We start from the raw sequence: 26165 nt of genomic DNA on the forward strand, positions 1-26165 counted from the left end.
ACTCCTCTGCCATTTCCTGGTTCCCCATTATTATTTCCCAGTCTCGTTCTCGAAGGGGCCTATGACTGCTTTGGCCCCTCTCTTCATTTTTATATATTTAAACAAAATCTTTCTGGCCATTTATATTACTTGCTAGTTTAACCTCATAATTTACCTTCTCCCTCTTCAATTTTTTCGGGTAATCTTTTGTTGGTTTAAAAAACTTTCCCAGTCCTTTGCTTACCACTAATCTTTGCCACATTGTATAACTTTTTATTTCAGTTTAATACTGTCCTTAACTTCCTTGGTTAATCATGATTGATTAAAGTCACCCATGATTAATGTACTACCCTTTTCTTTACACGCCCTCAGTATCTCCTGATTTCTTCTCCATCCGACAGTATAACTTCTGTTTTGGGGTCCTATAGCCTCTCCCACTGGTCTCTTCTTCCTCTTGTTATTTCTTAACCTCCACCCATATGGATTCTTCAACTTCCGATCCAAGATCATTTCTTGCTTTTGCACTTATTCCATTTCATATTAACGAAGCTACCCCACCGCCCCTTTCCTTCCTGCCTGTCCTTACAAAACGTCTGTAATGGCTATAAGATCATACCCATTAATCTTAATGTTTGCCATTAATTCATTTATTTTGTGCCGAATGTTATGTGCATTTAAGTATAGAACCATTAATTTCACCTTTTTACCCCCTTTACCCTATCATAGAATCATAGAATTTACAGTGCAGTAGGAGGCCATTCGGGCCATCGAGTCTGCACCGGCCCTTAGAAATAGCACCCTACCTGAGCTCACACCTCCGCCCTATCCCCGTGACCCCATAACCCAGTAACCCCACCCAACCTTCTTTTGGACATTAAGAGGGAATTTATCACGGCCAATCCACCTGACCTGCACATCTTTGGACTGTGGGAGGAAACCGGAGCACCCGGAGGAAACCCACGCACACACGGGGAGGATGTGCAGACTCCGCACAGACAGTGATCCGAATCCGGGACCCTGGCGCTGTGAAGCAACAGTGCTAACCACTGTGCTACCGTGCCGCCCTCTAATGGACCAGCACTCACGCCACGTGGAGCTAGTGGAATTCAACAGAGCCGGCATCGGATTTGCTGGAGTCGGGATTGGCACTAGGGAGCCTGACAAGCTGGAGCTGCCGATAAACACTGCGCTCCCCACACACTCACATTCCAGCCAAGAAGGTGCCATTGCGGAGAGTGGACCCGAGATTCGCGAGATGCAGAGGTGGAGATATTGCTGGATGTCGTGGAGCAGAGGCGGGACAACCTGCTCCCCGATTTGGGATGGTGGCTGCCACCCCCCTGCCTGGGCGCAGGTGGCAGAGGCTGTGAGCGCCGTGGGTCCCACCGCCAGGACCGAGCAGCAGTGCCGGAAGAAGCTGTACAACCTCTTTAGGACGGCCAGGGTGAGTCACCTCCACCACCATGCCCCTGGCACCACCCTGTCCCACACCGCTCCTACCCTACACCGTGCACCACCCCCAAGAGGGCGACAGCACCGTACCTGCCAGCAGCCCCCTCGCACCCCACCCTGCACATGTCAACATCCATACCGCCCGCCATGGCCAGGTGCCCTGCACACACGGGCCACCAGCTGCGGACCCCCTATGTTACCCGTGTCCGAGTGTCTCACACTGCGCATTATCTGTTCCCCCAGGAGAAGGCGGCCCACAATCGCAGGGTGTGGGAAAAGGGCGGAGGGGGGCCCACTGGAACTGCGGCCCCTTGGCGCCACGGACCTAGTCGGCGGGCTGGGAGAGCGGGCAGTCGCCAAGGCGGAGGTCGACATGGCACAACCATGTGAGCCCCCGATGCATTGTGATGTCCATATTGTACGTGAGTCACCACCCCCCCCCCCCCCCCCCCCCCCCCCAAAGCACGCCCACCCGCGCTGTAACCTTATGTCCTGCAGTTTCCCGTCCCGACGAGGCAGGACCGGCTGGTGTCCCCCACCCCTAGAATAGAATAGAATAGAACATTACAGCGCAGTACAGGCCCTTCGGCCCCCTATGTTGCGCCGACCTGTGAAACCACTCTAAAGCCCATCTACACTATTCCCTTATCGTCCATATGTCTATCCAATGACCATTTGAATACCCTTAGTGTTGGCGAGTCCACTACTGTTGCAGGAAGGGTGTTCCACGCCCTTACTACTCTCCGAGTAAAGAACCTACCTCTGACATCTGTCCTATATCTATCTCCCCTCAATTTAAAGCTATGTCCCCTCGTGCTAGACATCACCATCCGAGGAAAAAGGCTCTCACTGTCCACCCTATCTAATCCTCTGATCATCTTGTATACCTCAATTAAGTCACCTCTTAACCTTCTTCTCTCTAACGAAAACAGACTCAAATCCCTCAGCCTTTCCTCATAAGATCTTCCCTCCAGACCTGCGCAACCCCGCAGCCTACCGCGTGGTGCGGCAGGACCGTCCGGGGTCCCCCCCCCACCCCCCCCCCCCCCCCCGCAGCCTACCGGGTGGTGCGGCAGGACCGTCCGGGGTCCCCCCCCCCCCCTCCCCCAACCCCCCCAAGCCCGCAGCCTACCGGGTGGTGCGGCAGGACCGTCCCCCCCCCCCCCCCCCCAACCCCGCAGCACATGTCCAGAGATGACACTGGCTTCTTGTCACTGCTATCACTCTCCACCACCCTAGAGACACTAACCTCCGTTAGTGAAGAGACGCCCCGGAAACTCTCTGGTGCGCACCACACACACGCAGCGGTACAGCAGGTGGAGATAGGGACCCTCGAGGGGGTGGACAGTCAGAGGGCGGCCCGACCCCAGGAACTAGCTGCCGTCCAGACAGGTCTCGGGCCTCTAAAAACACCAGTCCCATCGATGTTGGAGATACAGTCGCAGAGCCAAGACTACATGACGGGTGTCAGGAACCATTCATCGCCTGCAGCTGCAGTTTTAAGGAGACCAACTGCCTGCAAGAACAGGAGGCTGAGCCGACCATGCGTGCCACCCAGGCCAACACCATGGTGGAGGCCTTGGGAAGAAGGTATTGGCCATGGGTCAGGATGCCCAAGGCCTGGGGCACTCTGTGCAGGCAGTGGGCGAGGCACAGGATAGGGCAGCCATGTCACAGGCAGCCATGTACCAGAGCAACATGGACATTGCAGCAGTGTTCCTGATCTTGCCCCAGTCACAACACGCCATGGCTGGAAGCATCAAGAGTATTGGCCTGTCACTGGCTGACCTGAACCAGACACAGAGAGACATGGCACTGTCCCTGTGCTCCATGGCCATGAGCATTGAGATGCTGGTCGAGGTGAGCACAGTTCACCAGGACAGGCAGTGCCAGGTGACGTCAGAGTCCTTGGAGCTCAGCCCAGCCTCACCCCCATCCCAAGGAGTGGCATGGGGCCATCAGGCACCCCGAGTAAGGAGGAGCCCCCCCTCCCACCTGTCCCTGGTGCATCCGATGGGTAGCCAGCAGAACAGGGTGGCACCACGCCACCTGTGACATCCAGAAGAGGGCCTGACTCATGCGAGGCTGGTCGCTCCAGAGGACGGCCGCCAAAGGGGATCTCGGTCACAGGGCGGGAATGGCTGCAGCCAGTATCCACTCTGATGCACCGCCTGGGGGACCGCCTAGACGGAAAGTTAGTCACCAGTTAAGTTGCCATGGGTGGGGCACATAGGGTAGTGTTAGGGGCTAGGGCACAGTTAATGTGTATATCACTGTCACCATTAAACACCCATTCACTGAACAGAGGTGGCTGTGGCATTGGACACTGAGAAGGTGTTTGGCCGGGTAGAATGGGGGTACTTGATGGCAGTTCTGGAGCGGTTTGGGATTGGACCAAGATTTGTGAATTGGTTAAAGCTACTATATAAGGAGCCGAGGGCGAGTGTCCGCACAAACATCAGCTCGAGATACTATTCTCTCCACCGTGGGACTAGGCAGGGATGTCCTATGTCCCCCCCGGCTGTTTGCACTCGCGATTGAGCCGTTGGTCATCACATTAAGAAGTTCGAGGGTATGGAAAGGAATAGTGCGGGGGCGGGGGCGGGGGGTGGATAGAGCATAGGGTGTCTTTTGTGAGGGCCACGAAGAATCCAGCACGAGTTTTAAGGATACAAAATAATAACATTTATTTACAATAACATATATATATATATAACAGCAGCAGCAACTTCCCTTGCTGCACACTCCTTCCTGCTGGTTCCTGAACTGGCCAGCTTTATTTATACTAGGAGTTTACTAATGGTTTCTCCGCCCCCCTCATTGGGGAAGCTCATACTCCCACAGGATTGTGGGATTGTCATTAGTCCCCAGCCAATGGTAAGCAGGCAGGTTATACTATGCTGATGACTTGCTGTTATACGTGTTGGAACCGAGTGTGTCGATAGGGGGAATATTGGAGCTGCTTCGAGTGTTTGGGTATTTCTCGGGGTACAAACTAAATCTAGACAAGAGTGAGTATTTTGTGGTATCTCGGCCGGGTGTGGGGGCAGGGGTGGGCGGGGGGGCTGCCATTCCGTAGGGCAGGGACTCATTTTAGATACCTGGGGGTGCAGGTTGCCCGGGAGTGGGGGGGGGGGGCTCCGCAGGTACAACATTTCTAGTTTGGTGGGGAGAGTGAAAGCTGATCTGGCAAGGTGGGATTGTCTCCCTCTGTCACTGGCAGGTCGGGTACAGGCGGTTAAAATGAACGTGTTGCCACGATTTCTGTTTATTTTTCAATGCCTGCCGATTTTCCTGCCAAAGGCTTTTTTCAGAGCGATTGAGGGAAGGATTACGTCGTTCATATGGGGAGGGAAGGTGGCCAGAGTTAGCAAGCTGCTGCTACAGAGGGGAAGGCAGGCAGAGGGTTTGGGTCTTCTGAACCTGATATACTACTACTGGGCGGCGAATGTGGAGAAAGTGCGGAGCTGGGCCAGAGGGGTTGATTCCCAGTGGGTCAGAATGGAGGAGAGTTTGTGCTGGGGGTCAGGATTGAAAGCACTAGCAATAGCGCCGCTCCCGATAGCCCCGGGGAAATACTCAGGGAGTCCGGTAATCATAGCTTCATTGAGAATTTGGAGGCAGTTTCACCAACATTTCGGGTTGGGGGCAGGGTCAAGGGAAATGCCGATTCGGGGGAACCACAGATTTGAGCCAGGGAGGTGGGATGGAAATTTTTGGAAATGGGAGGAGAAGGGGATTAAGACACTAAAAGATTTGTTTCTTGGGAGTCGGTTTGCAGGATTGAAGGAGCTGGAAGCGAATTATGGGCTGGAGAAGGGGGATATGTTTAGATACATGCAGGTTCGAGATTTTGTCAGAAAGGAGATACAGAACTTCCCGGAGGAGCCAGCCTCCACATTGCTGGAGGAGATGCTGACGACAGGGAGACTGGAGAAGGGGGTAGTGTCAACGGTTGACGGAGCTATTTTGGAAGAGGAGAAGGCACCACTGGAAGGGATCAAAGCAAAGTGGGAGGAAGAGCTGGGAGAGGATATGGAGGAGGGGTTCTGGTGTGAGGTGCTCCGGAGAGTGAACGCCTCCACCTCGTGCGTGAGGTTGGGGCTGATACAGCTGAAGGTGGTATGCAGAGCACACCTCACGAGGGCGAGGATGAGCCGATTCTTTGAAGGAGTAGATGATGTGTGTGAACATTGCGGGGGGGCCTCGCTAATCACGTTGATATGTTTTGGTCCTGTCCAAAGCTAGAGGATTACTGGAAGGAGGTTTTTAGGGTAATTTCTAAAGTGGTGCACGTGAATCTGGACCCGGGTCCCCAGGAGGCCATATTCGGGGTGTCGGACCGGCCAAGGTTGGAAACGGGGGCGGAGGCAGATGTTATAGCCTTCGCCTCGTTGATCGCCCGAAGGCGGATCCTGTTGGGATGGAGAGCAGCCTCTCCACCCTGTGCCCTGGCGTGGTGGGGGGACCTGTTGGAATTCTTGACTCTTGAGAAGGTTAAGTTTGAACTGAGGGGAAGGATGGAGGGGTTCTACAATTCATGGGCATTATTCATTCTGCACTTTCAAGAATTGGATAACACCAAACATTAGGCGGGGGGTGGTTGGGAGGGTTGGGGGGAGGGGGGCGGTGTGTGTTAATGGTGACTAGGGGTGATTCCTGATTCCTTTTTGTCATTTGTTTATGTGAACATGCGGGCTAATGTTTGGGATTTGGTGGGAGGATGGGATTGGTGTTATTGATACGGGAATTGACATATTTGTTACTGATTATTGTTTATTGTTGGTGGGCGTAAATTTGGGAGAAAATGCAAAAAAGGAGGAGAATAAAGAAATATTTAAGAAAAAACACCCATTCACTGATGTTCCGAACTGTCCGTAAGGTATGGGGATGGGCTAGGCTGGGTGCAGAGGGTGCGCCGGTCGGTTGGGGAGGGGGCCAGGGTGTGTGGGAGCCGGTGTGGTTCCATCACCCCACACTGATGTCACCACCCCCACCCCCCCCAGAAGGACTGTGGGCCAGTGTGATGGAATGGGCAGCACACATGCAGGGTGTGGTAGTCTGTGTAGAGGTATTACGGTACCTGGTAATGCTGGAACACCATTGGTAGGTATTGTATGTTTCCTATTGATCAACTGTATGGTAGCTCCGCCCTGCAAGGTGGGGTATAAGAGCCCGTGCCGCCCCAGCAGCCTTGATTCTGTACCTGAACTGCTGGGGGAAACATCTCGCTTATTAAAGCCTTCAGTTGGACTACAACCTCGCTTTAGTGGTCATTGATCGTGCATCGCAGGGTTCACCCAGGCAGACAGTGGAACGTGACACCGGGGCGGGAGTCAGACATTGCAGAGCACCAGAGCTCATTGCAGAGAGGGTTTACACCATCCTTCACCCCATGGAGCAGGCCCGCTGATGCTGCCAACCCCAGGGCCACCACCCTGCAGCACAGCTGGTGGGAGGGGCGAGGTGTTCGGAGGGCGAGGATACCGTGAGGGGAGGAGTGGGGGGTGCGTTGTGGGGGTGGAACGGGACGGTTCAGCTGCCGGTGGCTGGGCCCCCTAGTCCGTGAACCTGGAGGCGACCAAGTAGTCCCGTGCACGGCGGCCCTGGCGCACAGGTTGTGCAGCATCCTGGCCTGGCAGGGCCCCATGCCCTGTCCGTCTGGCCACCCTTCACACCCTCATCATCGGACAAGGCATGACGTTCCTCCCCCTCCTCCTCCAGCATGTTGCCCCTCTGCAGTGCAGTGTTGTGGAGGTCACAGCAGGTCACCACAATATGGCAGACCCTCCTAGGGCTGAACTGCAGCGTGAGGATGTTGGTGCATTGTTCAATGACGCTCCTCGTTGCCTGGGCGTCGTTGTAGTGGTTCCCCCATCGGTCTGAGGCCTCCGGACAGGTCATCAGCCACGACCGCAGCGGATAACCCCTGTCGCCTAAGAACCAATCCCGCGCTCATGGGTTCACCTTGAAGGTGTCAGGAACTGTTGAGTAAACCAAGACGAAAGCGTCGTGGACGCTGCCCGGGTATTGGGCGCAGACGTGCGTGAGGTGCAGCCAAGTGCGCATTGCTGCCCCCAGGGAGACATGTGGCCCGTCGATCACCCCCTGGACCTGGGGCATGCCACAATCGCAGCAAAACCCGCTGCCCGGGCAACCTGATGGACTTGGTCCAGATTGAAGATGACATACTGCGCTGCCTGTGCAAATAGAGCACCCGTCATGGCGTGGTGCACCTGCACACGGAGATCTGGGAGATTCCAGACAGGTGTCCACTCGGCACCTGGAAGGACTCTGTGGCAAAAACGTTCTGGGCGACCGTCACCTTGATGGTCACCAGGAGCGGGTGTCCTCCCCCATACTCCAATGGAGCCAGGTGCACCATGATCCGACACGGATCTCTGTTGAGCCCTCGTCATCGGCAGCACGCTCGTTCCGGAAGGCCTTCGTACGCCAGGCGCTGCCCATATACATGAGGTCTGACGCTCCTCCCCTTCACCTCCCAGATCTGTTGGGCGGCCGGGTCTCCATCCTCACCGGCTGGCCCCTGCTCCTCTGGGGCAGGCACCTGCCCAAGCAGCTCCTGCTTATGCAGCCTCAGTGCCTCCCCAGACTGCGACAGCCAGGCAAATACCAACCTCATCCCGCTGGAGAGCGAAATCTTTTTCTGCAGGGGGTATGGGACACGTCAGCCTGGTGAGTACCCCATGTCCAACCTGGTCCAATGGGCTACACTGCAGTCCCTCCTGTCTCCCTCCCTCCTTCCAATCCTGGCTCCAACGCCCCCAGCCATTCCTCAATAACACCCCACCCCTGCCCCGCTGCCCGTCCCTGCCAGCGTCACTCTTCTGCCCCCTTTGTGGGGTCTACTGTTGGTGCCCTCCTTGGGTGGACTGCATGCTACCCCGCCAGGGGGGTCACCTTGTGCCACTGGACCGAGCCATGCATCTGGGCAAGGACTGAGGCTGGGGCTGGGTGGGCAGGATGGTCACCCATTGGGACTGTAGCTGTAGTGTGCTGTGGGTCCTCTGTGCGACGCATGGGTTGTGCCAACCTGTCCGGGGGCAGGGTGGGTGAGGTGCAGTGGGCAGGCGGAGCATGGTGACAGCTGATGCTCCTGAGAGGGAGTGGGGGCTGGCTGGTAGTGCCACTCGTGGGGCACCAGCCCTAGCGGGGTGTGATGAACGGTTACTGTATTACTGTACCCTTATCATCATGTAAGGTGATGTCCCCTTTAAGACCAGGCTTGGAACCCTGGGGGACTCCGCCTCTGGCTCCGCCCACCTGGGAGTCTTATCTCAGGGGCCGCCTTGTGGGCAGCACCCAGTTAGCACCCGTCTCAGCACCAGACTAGTTCTTAGCTTATTAAAGCCTTCTTTACCGTTTACTCTCTAAGCGTCGTTATTGAGGGTACAACAATTTAATAAGCTAAACTACATCAGGATGGACGCAGGCCTAAAACCAGAGAAGCTCAATCTGGAAGCACGGACACCGGAGGCAAAATAAATTTTTAAATACTGGCTTCGATATTTCGAGGCCTACCTGGACTCCTCAGAGACTCCCATCCTGGAGCCACGCAAGCTGCGCCTACTCCACGCCCGGGTGTGTCACAGAATTTCTGCCACGCTCGAAAAGGCGACTACCTATGAAGAGGCGGTCAAGTTGCTCCACAAGCGGTTCGTCATACCCATCAACGAGGTACATGCCAGGCATCTGCTCTCTACCTGCTGGCAGCGCTCGGGGGAATCGAATTTGTTACCGGCCCGAAAATCAGGTTCTCAGGCCCGCAGGCCTCGCAATGCGGCTGCGCATCGACCCGACACGCCCCCTTCTGACGCGTCATCCGCCTCGTGCGAATCATGGGAGCGGCCATCTTGTCGGCGGCCATCTTCTCGACCCGACACGTGCGACCGACGGCGGCGGCCATTTTAAGAGTCCGACTCGGCTGAGGACTCGGACTATCCGCGAGTGGGTGCGATCACCCTCGACCGAACTCGGCCAAAACATCTGCAGAACTCAATGATGATGGTCCAAGTCAACGGGCGCGACACTTCATGCCTCTTCGACTCCGGGAGCACGGAGAGCTTTATTCATCCAGAAACGGTAAGGCGCTGCTCCTTGCGCACCCATCCCGCATCCCAAAAGATAGCCCTCGCATCCGGGTCCCACTCGGTACAAATCAAGGGGTACTGTATCGCGGATCTCTCGATCCAGGGCGCCGAATACACCCGTTTCAAACTGTATATCCTCCCTCACCTCTGCGCCCCCTACTGCTTGGACTGGATTTCCAGTGCAGCCACCGAAGCCTGACACTGAAGTTCGGTGGACCCTTGCCCCCCTCACGGTATGCAGCCTTGCGACACTGAAAGTCGCACCCCCCTCTCTATTCGCGAACCTCACGCCCGACTGTAAGCCCGTCGCCACCAGGAGCCGGCGCTACAGTGCCCAAGATATGACTTTTATCAAGTCAGAGGTCCAGCGTTTACTGGGAGAGGGGGTCATCGAGGCTAGCAACATCCCCTGGAGAGCACAAGTGGTGGTAGTCCGGTCCGTGGATAAGAAACGGATGGTCGTGGGTTATAGCCAGACCATAAACCGATTCACGCAGCTTGATTCGTACCCTCTTCCTCGCATCGTGGAAATGGTAAATCGGATCGCCCAATACCGAGTATTTTCCATGGTCGACCGCAAATCCGCCTCCCACCAGCTCCCCATCTGGCCGAAAGGCCGCCCCTACACTGCCTTCGAAGCAGCCGGCCGGCTCTTCACTTCCTTCCGGGTCCCCTTCGGCGTCACAAATGGGGTCTCCGTCTTCCAAAGGGCGATGGACTTCGACGGCAGGCAAGATACGGTTTCCCTCCGGGATCTGGCACCCGCTGGTTCCCCCACTACAGATGCCCCCTCCCTCGCAGCTCCCCTGCGGGATCCGGCACCCACTACAACACCACCGCCTCCCGGCCCCACTCCCCGTTGGTGGGCACCTACCGCGCGCGCCCCCTAGCACCCCCTCTCTACACACCCCGCCGCCGCTGTCACCGCTACCCCCAGCCCCAGCTATTTCCCTTGAGCCCCGATCCCCTACCCCGTCCCGGACCAAGGCTCTGACCACCGTGCTCCCGGACATACCCTCAACTAAGACGCCCGAGACGGCCGCACCACTGCCTGAGTTGAGGAGGTCGATGAGGACAATCAGGCCGCCGAGATGGATGGACTTATGATGGCACTTCACCCCCGCCGGACTTTTTTTAAAAACAGGGGGTGAATGTGATGAACGGTTACTGTACTACTGTACCCTTATCATCATGTAAGGTGATGTCCCCTTTAAGACAGGGTTTGGAACCCTGGGGAACTCTGCTTCTGGCTCCGCCCATCTGTGAGTCGTATATAAGGGGCCGCCTTGTGGGCGGCACCCAGTTAGCACCCGTCTCGGCACCAGGCTAGTTCTTAGCTTATTAAAGCCTTCTTTACCGTTTACTCTCTAAGCGTCATTATTGAGGGTCCAACACGGGGTCAGTGTGCCAGGCCACGGTGCATGCGACCTCTGTTCGGGGTGCGTCCTCACCCCCTCTCCTCGTGTCCCGCTGATTGGGCGGCTGGGTGTGGGGTTCCTGGGGACATGGCCTGGCGGGGTCGGGGGCATCCATACGGCCCGTCACTCTCTGCACATTCGCAGAACACGTCGGCAGGCGGTGGGGCGCGCAGCCAGGTGGCTGCCTTGCAGACCGTGGCAATGGCGTTCCATGCCTGGACATCCCGGTCCTGGGGGGCACCCTGACTGCACGGCTCCTTTACCCCGGCCCTGATGGATGCCCCACTCCAGCCAGTGGCACAACTGGCAGTCCACCGTCATGCCTTTGGTGACTTTACTTAACTCCACCCACTCCTTACGCGCCATGCCGCCCGGTTCTAAATACCACAAGTGAACCTTGCCATTGGCACTTCCCCCTGGTAGAGGCGGAGCCCCATCATTAGATTGGGAGCTTTCCTCTCTGTCATGGCCAAGAATTATCTCTCAATGCCACATAAACCGATTTTCAGGTTATTATCGCATTGCTGTTTATGGGATCTTGCTGTGTGGAAATTGGCTGTTTGTATTTCCCACATTCCAGCCACGGCGACACTACAAAGGTATTGCGTTGGCTGTCAGGTGCTTTGGGGAATTCTGAGGTTTGCAAATGCCCTTACTGCCTAAATGTAAGAGCTGCCCAGGTGAGGACTGGACGCAGTGGGCAAGGATCCTGTTTCATTGAGTGGCACTTTCCAATCCCACTCGCCGCTGCGATTGACGTGTCTCGTCAAACGTCAATGGACTTTTAGCTGGGCCGTCGACCCTCCTGCAGCAGGCCCCACCACCATGGGACCACAACATTCCAGCCACTGCAGCTGCCCACACACTCACTGTTAACCAGGCAGGGGCGGGGGGGGGTAACATCCCCCCCCACCCACTCTGTGTCAGTAATATTTGAGCCAAGGCTTGTCCTGTGAGTCAGTGGGACTTGGAGTATGACAGGAAAGGTGGTTAGCACTGTTGCTTCACAGCTCCAGGGCCCCGGGTTCGATTCCCGGCTTGGGTCACTGTCTGCGCGGAGTCTGCACGTTCTCCCCGTGCCTGCGTGGGTTTCCTCCGGGTGCTCCGGTTTCCTCCCACAAGTCCCGAAAGACGTGCTTGTTCGGTGAATTGGAAATTCTGGATTCTCCCTCTGTGTACCCGAACAGGCGCTGGAATGTGGCGACTAGGGGATTTTCGCAGTAACTTCATTGCAGTGTTAATGTAAGCCTACTTGGGACACTAATAAAGATTATTATTATTCAGAAGAATATTTGACTTTAACATATGGCCACCAGAAATCTGGTGGAAATAACTGGCTCTATCTTCTGACATATAAGGTAGGACAACTTTATATATCAGCAAAACTAGGTTTAAAATCAATGGACTTGAGGAAGAGAGAAAGATGTTGAAATTTCAGCTGATGATAGCTATATCCAGTTGTTCATATTTACACAGTTTGATGAACTAATATGAGATACATAATCACCTACTCTCTCGAACACAGCAGCTGGTTCCTCTCACCTCTCCACTATATTCATGCTCGACTAACTATGATAGCCCCACTCTCTGAGCAAAGTCTGTTGCTATACGTAGCTACATTATTAGCCACAGTAGACCTGTCCTTCAGTTGCGAACTGTGTGCGGGAGATATTCCAGGAGGCCTCATCGGGTGCTTCCAACTGTCCCTCCTCGTCTCTCCCTCCATCGGCTACCCAGTAAATACTAATTCTGCTGCTCCACCTTCGCACTGCGCCATCAGCGCAGTGAGACGTTCCACCACGTTTCACAGGACATATCAGCAAAGTAAAAACTGCTATCGAAATTAGAACAAGTGATCAGTTGCCGGGGGAGTTGTAAAGGAGAAGAGAGAGAGATTGAGGGGGGGGGGAATTCTGAAAGCCGTGGCTCAGGTTGCCAATGGTGAAAGGGAGGGCGGGAAGGAGGGAGGCGAGTTCGAACCAAAAATAGATGAGCTTACAGACCTCTAACCAGGAAGTGCTGCAAATGTCCACATCGGGGGTCTAAACCAAACAGCAGAGTTCCTCTTCCCCAAATTCACATCATAACCTGATTTAATTATTTTATACTTCCTTCTACCAGTGCAAAATGTCACTCAGGTTACAAAATAAATACAATCAAAGTCTTATGTGTAAGGTGCAGTTTAGTGAGAAAGCAACGGAAACTAGAAAGTTTCATTTTATAAAACAAGAAAGACATGTTTATATCTTTAAATGATCTTTCGCCTTCTCATCCTCCACGATTCTTGGTTAAGGTTTGCTTGAGTGGATTATTACAACTGAGACAAGAATCGATGTTCAACAAACACACGGGGTGTTGCTCACAGCAGTTAGGAGCTCAATCCCTGCCCGTGGCTATTGGTAACATTCTCACAGCTGAGTCAGGCGATCATGGATCAATTTCACTCAAGAGTTTTCAAGGCACTAAATCGAGGTTCACATTTCCAGACAAGTACTGAGGGATTAGGTCATTGCCCACGACAGGACAGTACTGAGGGAGTGCTGCACTGTCAGAGGGTCAGTACTGAGGGAGTGCTGCACTGTCAGAGGGTCAGTACTGGGGGAGTGCTGCACTGTCAGAGGGTCAGTACTGAGGGAGTGCCGCACTGTCAGAGGGTCAGTACTGAGGGAGTGCCGCACTGTCAGAGGGTCAGTACTGAGGGAGTGCCGCACTGTCAGAGGGTCAGTACTGAGGGAGTGCTGCACTGTCAGAGGGTCAGTACTGAGGGAGTGCTGCACTGTCAGAGGGTCAGTACTGAGGGAGTGCCGCACTGTCAGAGGGTCAGTACTGAGGGAGTGCCGCACTGTCAGAGGGTCAGTACTGAGGGAGTGCTGCACTGTCAGAGGGTCAGTACTGAGGGAGTGCTGCACTGTCAGAGGGTCAGTACTGAGGGAGTGCTGCACTGTCAGAGGGTCAGTACTGAGGGAGTGCCGCACTGTCAGAGGGTCAGTACTGAGGGAGTGCCGCACTGTCAGAGGGTCAGTACTGAGGGAGTGCTGCACTGTCAGAGGGTCAGTACTGAGGGAGTGCTGCACTGTCAGAGGGTCAGTACTGAGGGAGTGCCGCACTGTCAGAGGGTCAGTACTGAGGGAGTGCTGCACTGTCAGAGGGTCAGTACTGAGGGAGTGCTGCACTGTGGGAGGGTCAGTACTGAGGGAGTGCCGCACTGTCAGAGGGTCAGTACTGAGGGAGTGCAGCACTGTCAGAGGGTCAGTACTGAGGGAGTGCCGCACTGTCAGAGGGTCAGTACTGAGGGAGTGCTGCACTGTCAGAGGGTCAGTACTGAGGGAGTGCTGCACTGTCAGAGGGTCAGTACTGAGGGAGTGCCGCACTGTCAGAGGGTCAGTACTGAGGGAGTGCAGCACTGTCAGAGAGTGAGTACTGAGGGAGAGCCGCACTGTCAGAGGGTCAGTGCTGAGGGAGTGCTGCACTGTCAGAGGGTCAGTACTGAGGGAGTGCTGCACTGTCAGAGGGTCAGTACTGAGGGAGTGCTGCACTGCCAGAGGGTCAGTACTGAGGGAGTGCTGCACTGTCAGAGGGTCAGTACTGAGGGAGTGCTGCACTGTCAGAGGGTCAGTACTGAGGGACTGCTGCACTGTCAGAGGGTCAGTACTGAGGGAGTGCTGCACTGCCAGAGGGTCAGTACTGAGGGAGTGCTGCACTGTCAGAGGGTCAGTACTGAGGGAGAGCCGCACTGCCAGAGGGTCAGTACTGAGGGAGTGCTGCACTGTCAGAGGGTCAGTACTGAGGGAGTGCTGCACTGCCAGAGGGTCAGTACTGAGGGAGTGCTGCACTGTCAGAGGGTCAGTACTGAGGGAGAGCCGCACTGCCAGAGGGTCAGTACTGAGGGAGTGCTGCACTGTCAGACGGTCAGTACTGAGGGAGAGCTGCACTGTCAGAGGGTCAGTACTGTGGGAGAGCTGCACTGTCAGAGGGTCAATACTGAGGGAGCGCTGCACTGTCAGAGGGTCAGTACTGAGGGAGTGCCGCTCTGTCAGAGGGTCAGTACTGAGGGAGTGCCACACTGTCAGACGGTCAGTACTGAGGGAGAGCTGCACTGTCAGAGTGTCAGTACTGAGGGAGTGCTGCACTGCCAGAGGGTCAGTACTGAGGGAGTGCCGCACTGTCGGAGGGTCAGTACTAAGGGAGTACTGCACTGTCAGAGGGTCAGTACTGAGGGAGTCCTGCACTGCCAGAGGATCAGTACTGAGGGAGCGCTGCACTGCCAGAGGGTCAGTACTGAGGGAGCGCCGCACTGTCAGAGGGTCAGTACTGAGGGAGTGCTGCACTGTCAGAGGGTGAGTACTGAGGGAGCGCCGCACTATCAGAGGATCAGTACTGAGGGAGTGCTGCACTGTCAGAGGGTCAGTACTGAGGGAGCGCCGCACTATCAGAGGATCAGTACTGAGGGAGTGCTGCACTGTCAGAGGGTCAGTACTGAGGGAGTGCCGCTCTGTCAGAGGGTCAGTACTGAGGGAGTGCTGCACTGTCAGAGGGTCAGTACTGAGGGAGTGCTGCATTGTCGAGGGGGGCAGTCCTGGGGGAGTGCTGCAGTAACAGAGCAGCACTGTTACTGGGGCTGTTTAGCACAGGGCTAAATCGCTGGCTTTGAAAGCAGACCAAGGCAGGCCAGCAGCACGGTTCGATTCCCGTAACAGCCTCCCTGAACAGACGCCGGAATGTGGCGACTAGGGGCTTTTCACAGTAACTTCATTTTGAAGCCTACTTGTGACAATAAGCGATTTTCATTTTTCATTTCAATGGTGTATGAGTGCTTGGTGGGGCAGGATTGATGGAGTTCTGCCCTGTCAGAGATGCTGTTTTTCGGATGAGTTGGTAAGCTGAGGACCCACCTGCCCTCTCAGGCGGATCTCAGATATTACTCAGCATCACCACAGATTATGAAATTACTAACTGCACTATTATCAGCATTAACATTCGCAGCTTCACAGATACTGAAACAGCCCATGTTCATATACAGCATGAACCGGTCAACATCCAGGATTGGGCTGACCAATGGGATGCAATATTAGTGCCACACAAGCCCAGGCTACGGTCACCTTTCAAATTTAATTTAAATATCTTAGGGATGGGGGTGGCAGATTATCTTTTCTAACAAATATATGAAAGAAGAATCATCAAACCCTAGCTAAATAAACAAGAAAATAGGCCCCTGCATTTACATAGCACCTTCACAACCCTAGGATGTCTCAACGATATCCCTTCCCAGCCAATGAAGGATTTTTGAAGTGCTGTTATGTAGGAAATGTGGCAGCCAGTTTGTACACAAAGTCGGAAGTAGAGCAAAACCGATACACAAACAGAGTTCAGTAGTTCCTGTTTTGTGAGTGAGGTGATAGCTGAGATCAAAACCCCCATGAGCCTTAGTGAGGAAATCTCAAATTACACCATGCTGCACCATCTGCTAATATACATCACCGCAAATACAAATAACGCAAACAAGATAACAGCAGGGCGAATCTATCCTGACCAATTTCTGTCCATCAGTCAAATGATGGAAGGTGTCGTCGGCAGTAGGGTCAAGCGACAATTACACAGCAATAACCTGCTCACTGAATCTCAGTCTGGGTTCCGCCAGGGTCACTCAGCCCCTGAACTCATTACAGCCTTGGTCCGAACACGGGGTGAGCTGGGGTGGGTTGAGATAACAGCGACTGCCCTTGACAATAAGACAGAATTTGACCAAATGTGGCATTAAGTAGACCTAGCAAAATTGGAGTCAAAGGAAATCAGGGGGGGGGGGGGGGGGGAACTTCTCCATTTGTTGCAGTCATCTCTAGCACAATGGAAAGTGGTTGTTGGAGGTCAGTCACCTCAGTCCCAGGACATCACTGCAGGAGTTCCTCAGCGTAGTGCCCGAAACACAACCATCTTCAGCTGCTTCATCAAAGGCTTTTCCTCCATCATAAAGTCTAGTGGGGGTGTTTGCTGATGTTTGCAAAGTATTTATTAACATTCCCAACTCCTCAGATACTGGAGCAGCCCACACTCATACATGGCAAGACCCGGTCAACATCCAGGACTGCGCTGACAAGTGGGAAGCAATATTAGTGGCACACAAGCCCAGGCAATGATCATCTCCATCAGGGGAGAATCTAATCATCTGCTCCTGACATTCAACAGTTTTACCATCACTGAATCCTCACTATGAATATCCTGAGGGTTACCATTGACCAGAAACTGAACCGGACCCAGCCACGTAAATACTGTGGCTACAAGAGCAGGTCAGAGGCTGGGAATCCTGTGGTGGGTAAGTCACCTCCTGGCTCCCTGATTTCTTCACACATCTCCTTTACTGAGTAGTACTACACTCTGTGTTTCACCCAATGCCTGTGTCTATTTATTTACATTGTGTATTTATGTGTTTTTTTCCATGTACAGAATGGTCTGTCTGGATTCTACGCAAAACAATACTTCTCACTGTACCTCGGGACACGCGACAATAAACAAACACAATCCAATCCAATCCCAAAGCCTGTCCACCAGCTACAAGTCAGGAGTGTGATGGAATACTCTCCACTTGCCTGGACGAGTGCAGCTCCAATAACGCTCAAGAAGCTCGACACCATCCAGGACAACGCAGTCCGCTTGATCACATCCCATCTGCAAACATCCACTCCCTCCATCACCGATGCACAGTCGCAGCCATCTTCAAGATGCATTACAGCAGCTCACCAAGGTTCCTTAGACAACACCTTCCAAACCCACGACCACTACCATCTAGAAGGACAAGAGCAGCAGATACCTGGGAACCCCACCACCTGGAGGTTCCCCTCCGAGTCACTCATCACCTTGACTGGGAAATGTATCGCCGTTCCTTCACTGTCACTGGGTCACAATTCTGGAACTCTCTCCCTAACAGCACAGTGGGTGTACCAGAGAGGGCAGTGGAGCAGAGGTATTGTCCTTGGATGACTAATGCAGAGACCCAGGGTGATGCTCTGTGGACCAGGGCAGATGGTGAAGTTTGAATTCAGTAAAAATCTGTAATTCAAAGTCTAATGATGACCAGGAAACCATTGTCGCTTGTCGTAAAAACCCATCTGGTTCACTCATGTCCTTTAGGGAAGGAAATCTGCCGTCCTTACCTGGTCTGGCCTACAAGTGACTCCAGATACACAGCAATCTGGTTGACTCTTAAACGCCCTCGGGTTTGACAATAAATGCTGACCCAGCGACGCTCACAACCCATGAACGAATAAAATGAAAACCACACAGCACCGCAATGCTCAACCACCACCTTCTGCAGGGCAATTAGGGATGGGGGTTAAAAATGCTGGATTCACCACTGAGCACCCTCGCCCACGAGAGAATTTACAATAAAGATCACTGAAAGCAGATCTTGCTGCCAAAGCATGATTACCCCACGTTGTGACACACCAGAACAACAGGGATGGTGTCATACCCAGAAACACACGATGCTTTGGAGCAACTCACTGAGATACATCGCACCACAGCCCAACAGCCCTCGACAGGCAGAGACCTGCTGCAAGGCGCAGACAGATTTATGATCGACGCTACAAGCAACTGCATTTCAAAGAGCTTTTATTTCTACAAAGTATTTTTTTTTTTACTGCTTGTTACCAGAGGACACAGATCCAGCACTCTAGAAGCTGAGCATCAAATTGTGGCTGACATTCCCAGGGCAGAACTATATAAAAAAATTAAATTAGAGTACTCAAACATTTTTTCCAGTTAAGGGGCAATTTAGCGTGCCCAATCTACGTACACTGCTCATCTTTGGGTTGTGGGGGCGAAACCCGCGCAGGCACGGGGAGAATGTGCAAACTCCACACGGACAGTGACCCAGAGCCGGGATCAAACCTGGGACCTCGGCGCCGTGAGACTGCAATGCTACCACTGTGGCACTGTGCTGCACCCAGGGCAGTACAGAGGGAGTTCTGCACTGTCAGGGAGTCAGTACTGAGGGAGTGCTGCACTGTCAGAGGGTCAGTACTGAGGGAGTGCCGCACTGTCAGGGGGTCAGTACTGAGGGAGTGCTGCACTGTCAGAGGGTCAGGACTGAGGGAGTGCTGCACTGTCAGAGGGTTAGTACTGAGGGAGTGCTGCACTGTCAGAGGGTCAGTACTGAGGGAGTGCTGCACTGTCAGAGGGTCAGTACTGAGGGAGTGCTGCAGTGTCAGAGGGTCAGTACTGAGGGAGTGCTGCACTGTCAGAGGGTCAGTACTGAGGGAGTGCTGCAGTGTCAGAGGGTCAGTACTGAGGGAGTGCTGCACTGTCAGAGTGTCAGTACTGAGGTAGTGCTGCACTGTCAGAGTGTCAGTACTGAGGGAGCGCTGCACTGTCAGAGGGTCAGTACTGAGGGAGTGCTGCACTGTCAGAGGGTCAGTACTGAGGGAGTGCCGCACTGTGAGAGGGTCAGTACTGAGGGAGTGCTGCACTGTCAGACGGTCAGTACTGAGTTAGCTCCGCACTGTCAGAGGGTCAGTACTGAGGGAGTGCTGCACTGTCAGAGGGTCAGTACTGAGGGTGTGCTGCACTGTCAGAGGGTCAGAACTGAGGGAGCGCTGCACTGTCAGAGGGTCAGTAGTGAGGGAGTGCCGCACTGTCAGAGGGTCAGAACTTAGGGAGTGCTGCACTGTCAGAGGGCTAGTACTGAGGGAGCGCTGCACTGGCAGAGGGTCAGTACTGAGGGAGTGCAGCACTGTCAGAGGGTCAGTACTAAGGGAGTGCTGCACTGTCAGAGGGTCAGTACAGAGGGAGTGCTGCACTGTCAGAGGGTCAGTACTGAGGGTGTGCTGCACTGTCAGAGGGTCAGTACTGAGGGAATGCTGCACCGTCAGAGGGTCAGTACTGAGTGAGTGCTGCACTGTCAGAGGGTCAGTACTGAGGGAGTGCTGCACTGTCAGAAGGTCAGTACTGAGGGAGTGCTGCACTGTCAGAGGGTCAGTACTGAGGGAGTGCTGCACTGTCAGCGGGTCAGTATTGAGGGAACGCCGCACTGTCAGAGGGTCAGTACTGAAGGAGTGCTGCACTGTCAGTGGGTCAGTACTGAGGGAGTGCTGCACTGTCAGAGGGTCAGTTCTGAGGGAGTGCCGCACTGTCAGAGGGTCAGTACTGAGGGAGTGCTGCACTGTCAGAGGGTCAGTACTGAGGGAGTGCTGCACTGTCAGATGGTCAGTACTGAGGGAGTGCTGCGCTGTCAGAGGGTCGGTACTGAGGGAGTGCTGCACTGTCAGTGGGTCAGTACTGAGGGTGTGCTGCACTGTCAGGGGGTCAGTACTGAGGGAGTGCTGCACTGTCAGAGGGTCAGTACTGAGGGAGTGCTGCACTGTCAGGGGGTCAGTACTGAGGGAGTGCTGCACTGTCAGAACGTCGGTACCGAGGGAGTGCTGCACTGTCAGTGGGTCAGTACTGAGGGTGTGCTGCACTGTCAGAGAGTCAGTACTGAGGGAGCGCTGCACTGTCAGAGGGTCAGTACTGAGGGAGTGCTGCACTGTCAGAGGGTCAGTACTGAGGGAGTGCTGCACTGTCAGAGAGTCAGTACTGAGGGAGCCCTGCACTGCCAGAGAGTCAGTACTGAGGGAGAGCTGCACTGTCAGAGGGTCAGTACTGAGGGAGTGCTGCGCTGCCAGAGTGTCAGTACTGAGGGAGAGCTGCACTGTCAGAGGGTCAGTACTGAGGGAGTGCTGCACTGTCAGAGGGTCAGTACTGAGGGAGTGCTGCACTGTCAGAGGGTCAGTACTGAGGGAGTGCTGCACTGTCAGAGAGTCAGTACTGAGGGAGCCCTGCACTGCCAGAGAGTCAGTACTGAGGGAGAGCTGCACTGTCAGAGGGTCAGTACTGAGGGAGTGCTGCGCTGCCAGAGTGTCAGTACTGAGGGAGAGCTGCACTGTCAGAGGGTCAGTACTGAGGGAGTGCTGCACTGTCAGAGGGACAGTACTGAGGGAGAGCTGCACTGTCAGAGGGTCAGTACTGAAGGAGAGCTGCACTGTCAGAGGGTCAGTACTGAGGGAGCGCTGCCCTATCAGAGGGTCAGTACCGAGGGAGTGCTGCACTGTCAGAGGGTCAGTACTGAGTTAGCCCCGCACTGTCAGAGGGTTAGTACTGAGGGAGTGCTGCACTGTCAGAGGGTCAGTACTGAGGGAGTGCTGCACTGTCAGAGGGTCAGTACTGAGGGAATGCTGCAGTGTCAGAGGGTCAGTACTGAGGGAGTGCTACACTGTCAGAGCGTCAGTACTGAGGTAGTGCTGCACTGTCAGAATGTCAGTACTGAGGGAGCGCTGCACTGTCAGAGGGTAAGTACTGAGGGTGTGCTGCACTGTCAGAGGATCAGTACTGAGGGAGTGCTGCACTGTCAGAGGGTCAGTACTGAGGGAGTGCTGCACTGTCAGAGGGTCAGTACTGAGGGAGTGCTGCACTGTCAGAGGGTCAGTACTGAGGGAGTGCTGCACTGTCAGAGGGTCAGTATTGAGGGAGCGCCGCACTGTCAGAGGGTCAGTACTGAAGGAGTGCTGCACTGTCAGTGGGTCAGTACTGAGGGAGTGCTGCACTGTCAGAGGGTCAGTACTGAGGGAGTGCCGCACTGTCAGAGGGTCAGTACTGAGGGAATGCTGCACTGTCAGATGGTCAGTACTGAGTGGGTGCCGCACTGTCAGATGGTCAGTACTGAGGGAGTGCCGCACTGTCAGAGGGTCAGTACTGAGGGAGTGCTGCACTGTCAGAGGGTCAGTACTGAGGGAGTGCTGCACTGTCAGAGGGTCAGTATTGAGGGAGCGCCGCACTGTCAGAGGGTCAGTACTGAAGGAGTGCTGCACTGTCAGTGGGTCAGTACTGAGGGAGTGCTGCACTGTCAGAGGGTCAGTACTGAGGGAGTGCCGCACTGTCAGAGGGTCAGTACTGAGGGAATGCTGCACTGTCAGATGGTCAGTACTGAGGGAGTGCTGCACTGTCAGAGGGTCAGTACTGAGTGAGCGCCGCACTGTCAGAGGGTCAGTACTGAGGGAGTGCTGCACTGTCAGAGGGTCAGTACTGAGGGGGTGCCGCACTGTCAGAGGGTCAGTACTGAGGGAGTGTCGCACTGTCAGAGGGTCAGTACTGAGGGAGTGCTGCACTGTCAGAGGGTCAGTACTGAGGGGGTGCCGCACTGTCAGAGGGTCAGTACTGAGGGAGTGCCGCACTGTCAGAGGGTCAGTACTGAGGGAGTGCTGCACTGTCAGAGGGTCAGTACTGAGGGAGTGCTGCACTGTCAGAGGGTCAGTACTGAGGGAGTGCTGCACTGTCAGAGGGTCAGTACTGAGGGAGTGCCGCACTGTCAGAGGGTCAGTACTGAGGGAGTGCTGCACTGTTGGGTTCTCTCAGGGAGTTAAATGTTTGGGAAGCAGGTGGAAAAATGGAGTTGAAGGCGGTGATGAAACCTGATGGCGTTGAATAATGGAGCCAGCTCGATGTGCCGCCTCGCGACTCCTGCGCCCATTCGTAGAATTAGACCGAGGCTCGCGATTGTCTTGTGTTGATGTAAAAGATCCCAGATCATTATTTGAAGGAGGGATGGAGATTCGCCCCTGGTATGTTCCTCAATATTTATCCCTCAAGTAATATGTCTGAAAGTAGTGATCTGGCATGTTTCTATTGTGGGCTGTGGAATCTTGCTGTGCACAAGTTGGCTGCTGTGTTTCCTACATCACAACATTCACTGCACTTCAAAAGCATGGCAATTGCTTTGAGACATTCTGCTGCTTTGAAAAGTGCTACAGAACCTGTCAGGGATTAACATATAACCCAGCGACAGATTCCTCTCCCGGAGCGAGTAATGAACCGGTTGGAAAATTACACAATTTGGAGATTTTAACAGTTAGTTTCATCTGACAGAGTACCTGCTTTTCTGAGAATAGCCATAACCTTCCATAATTTGAACTGAGGGTTGGTTGCTGGTCCGGTGGGGAACTATCTGGCTTCTACTTAACGTTTACCGTGACGGAACGCACAGAGGAGAAAGGCTCCGCTGACCTCGGCCCCTGAGACTGTGCTCCTGCCGAGGAGTCCATCATTTCTCATCAGTGTGAAATGAAATGAAAATCATTTATTGTCACAAGTAGGCTTCAAATGAAGTCCCTGTGAAAAGCCCCTAGTCGCCACATTCCGGCGCCTGCTCGGGGAGGCTGGTACGGGAAACAGAGGAGCTCCACGAGCACCTCCGAATGTGCTTCCTGCTGCCTTCTGGCACTAGCTCGGTGTCGGAGGAATTCTGACCCTTGCGGGGGATGGAGGCGGAGAGGGAGTGGGGGCAAGCGGCTGGGAATTTGGTCAATTTAATATCCAGCGTTCCCTCCTCACTTATGGAGCTGCCTTGGTCTGATTCACATCAATAAACACTCAGCGACAAGTTGACAGTGTCAATCTGGCTGCTTACTGACGATGGGTTTGCAGCTGCAGATAAATTAGACACTGGCAAAATGGATTTGGTTAGATGAGCAATTTTAATAGACTGCTGAGAATATAAACCAAACCCACACGAACAACCCAGCAGCATCTGCGAGATAAAGATGTGGTTCAGCTCATGCGATTTTCACCAGAATCTCAAGTCTCTGTTTTCATTTCTCTGGCAGTGAAGCCCCAGTATTTTCATTTTAATTATTGCAATAATGCTAACCCGGGTGTGAAGGAGACACCAAAGGGGAAAGACCCTGTTAAACTGGGAAATATGCTGTTTAAATTGAGACCTCAGTGAGAGGAGAGAGAACTTTGCTTGTGAGCTGCCCAGAGAGAATCTCCCACCAACGTTCGGTTGACATTGGGGTCCCAGTGAAGGGAGAGGCACACAGCCTGATTTGCTGCAATGCAGGTGTCTGGTGCCGAGAGAGCTCCTGTGCATTTTAAATAAATTAAATGCAGCTCTCTTCCGATACCTGTACAGTCTACCCTCTCGGGGATAAACCCACCTGTTTAATCTCCTGAAGACCTCCGTAAGTAAATGCTGATTCCCTCAGCAACATCCGCCCTCGCATCTCCATTTACCAAACGCACTACCCAGCCCAGCGAGGAAATACTGCTTTCACCCCCAGAGTAACCTTGTTTCCAATCAGAAATCAATGCAACTCCTTTTTGAAGCAGACAAATGAACGATGTTACTGGTTTCATTGTGAGTCAGTCCCACATATACTTTGATGCGCAGGGAGCCTATTTTTATGTTTCTGGAAGTTGCACAGTGTCCCTCTGGTATTCTCCCACCCGCTTTCCTTTCACTGAGTAAGAGTGAATCAGAAGTTTGTGGGTTCAAGTCCCACTTGAGAGACTGGAGCACAATCCAGGCCGACACTCCCAGTGCAGTACAGAGGGGCGGCTGCACTGTCAGAGGTGCTGTCTTTTGAATGAGACGTTAAACTGAAGCCCCTGTTGCCTTCTCAACTAAAAGATTTAATTGTATGATTCAAAGAAGAACAGAGGAGTCCTTCCCAGTCAACTAGGGTTGATACTTATCCCCCACCCAGAACCACCAAATCAGATGATCTTGTCTTGATCACATTGCTGTTTATGGGAGATTCTGTTTGCAAATTGGCTGTTAACGTTCCTGCACTGATAGCATTTTGGAAGCATTTCATTGGCCGTGAATTTCTTTGGAGATCCTGAAGCAAGTTCTTTCATATACACCCTTCTGCGCTGCGTGTTTCTCACTCATCGGCCCGGAGTTTCCTGCATAGGCACATCCTGGAAATTAGATCCACAAATCTATCCAATCATACATAGAACGTAGAACATAGAAAATACAGCACAGAACAGGCCCGTCGGCCCACGATGTTGTGCCGAACCTTTGTCCTAGATTAATCATAGATTATCATTGAATTTACAGTGCAGAAGGAGGCCATTCGGCCCCCTGAGTCTGCACCGGCTCTTGGAAAGAGCACCCTACCCAAACTCAACACCTCCACCCAACACCAAGGGCAATTTTGGACACTAAGGGCAATTTATCATTGGCCAATCCACCTACCCTGCACATCTTTGGACTGTGGGAGGAAACCAGAGCACCCGGAGGAAACCCACGCAGACACGGGGAGGACGTGCAGACTCCGCACAGACAGTGACCCAAGCCGGAATCGAACCTGGGACCCTGGAGCTGTGAAGCAATTGTACTATCCACAATGCTACCGTGCTGCCCTTAAGAACAAATAAATCTACACTATATCATTTTACCGTAATCCATGTACCTATCCAATAGCTGCTTGAAGGTCCCTAATGTTTCCGACTCAACTACTTCCACAGGCAGTGCGTTCCATGCCCCCACTACTCTCTGGGTAAAGAACCTACCTCTGATATCCCTCCTATATCTTCCACCTTTCACCTTAAATTTATGTCCCCTTGTAATGGTTTGTTCCACCCGGGGAAAAAGTCTCTGACTGTCTACTCTATCTATTCCCCTGATCATCTTATAAACCTCTATCAAGTCGCCCCTCATCCTTCTCCGTTCTAATGAGAAAAGGCCTAGCACCCTCAACCTTTCCTCGTAAGACCTACTCTCCATTCCAGGTAACATCCTGGTAAATCTGCTTTGCACCTTTTCCAAAGCTTCCACATCGTTCCTAAAATGAGGTGACCAGAACTGTACACAGTACTCCAAATGTGGCCTTACCAAAGTTTTGTACAGCTGCATCATCACCTCACGGCTCTTAAATTCAATCCCTCTGTTAATGAACGCGAGCACACCATAGGCCTTCTTCACAGCTCTATCCACTTGAGTGCCAACTTTCAAAGATGTATGAACATAGACCCCAAGATCTCTCTGCTCCTCCACATTGCCAAGAACTCTACCGTTAACCCTGTATTCCGCATTCATATTTGTCCTTCCAAAATGGACAACCTCACACTTTTCAGGGTTAAACTCCATCTGCCACTTCTCAGCCCAGCTCTGCATCCTATCTATGTCTCTTTGCAGCCGACAACAGCCCTCCTTACTATCCACAACTCCACCAATCGTCGTATCGTCTGCAAATTTACTGACCCACCCTTCAACTCCCTCATCCAAGTCATTAATGAAAATCACAAACAGCAGAGGACCCAGAACTGATCCCTGCGGTACGCCACTGGTAACTGGGATCCAGGCTGAATATTTGCCATCCACCACCACTCTCTGACTTCTATCGGTTAGCCAGTTCGTTATTCAACTGGCCAAATTTCCCACTATCCCATG

At 53.6% G+C, this 26165-nt stretch overlaps 1 protein-coding gene and 1 long non-coding RNA gene across 2 annotated transcripts in view; one reads left to right on the forward strand and one right to left on the reverse strand.

Moving 5' to 3' along the window:
- Window positions 1–18676, forward strand: part of LOC140428655 (uncharacterized) — a 38005-nt gene extending 19329 nt beyond the window's left edge. Inside the window, exon 3 of the long non-coding RNA XR_011948825.1 lies at window positions 17402–18676. This is a non-coding gene — a long non-coding RNA (uncharacterized lncRNA). The remainder of the gene's footprint in view (window positions 1–17401) is intronic.
- LOC140428653 (neurocalcin-delta-like) overlaps window positions 1–26165 on the reverse strand; it is a 62516-nt gene that overhangs the window by 24251 nt on the left and 12100 nt on the right. The gene's annotated exons all lie outside the window — the stretch shown is intronic.

This window comes from Scyliorhinus torazame, chromosome 8 (assembly GCF_047496885.1).
Source record: "Scyliorhinus torazame isolate Kashiwa2021f chromosome 8, sScyTor2.1, whole genome shotgun sequence".
NCBI classification, from domain to species: domain Eukaryota; kingdom Metazoa; phylum Chordata; class Chondrichthyes; order Carcharhiniformes; family Scyliorhinidae; genus Scyliorhinus; species Scyliorhinus torazame.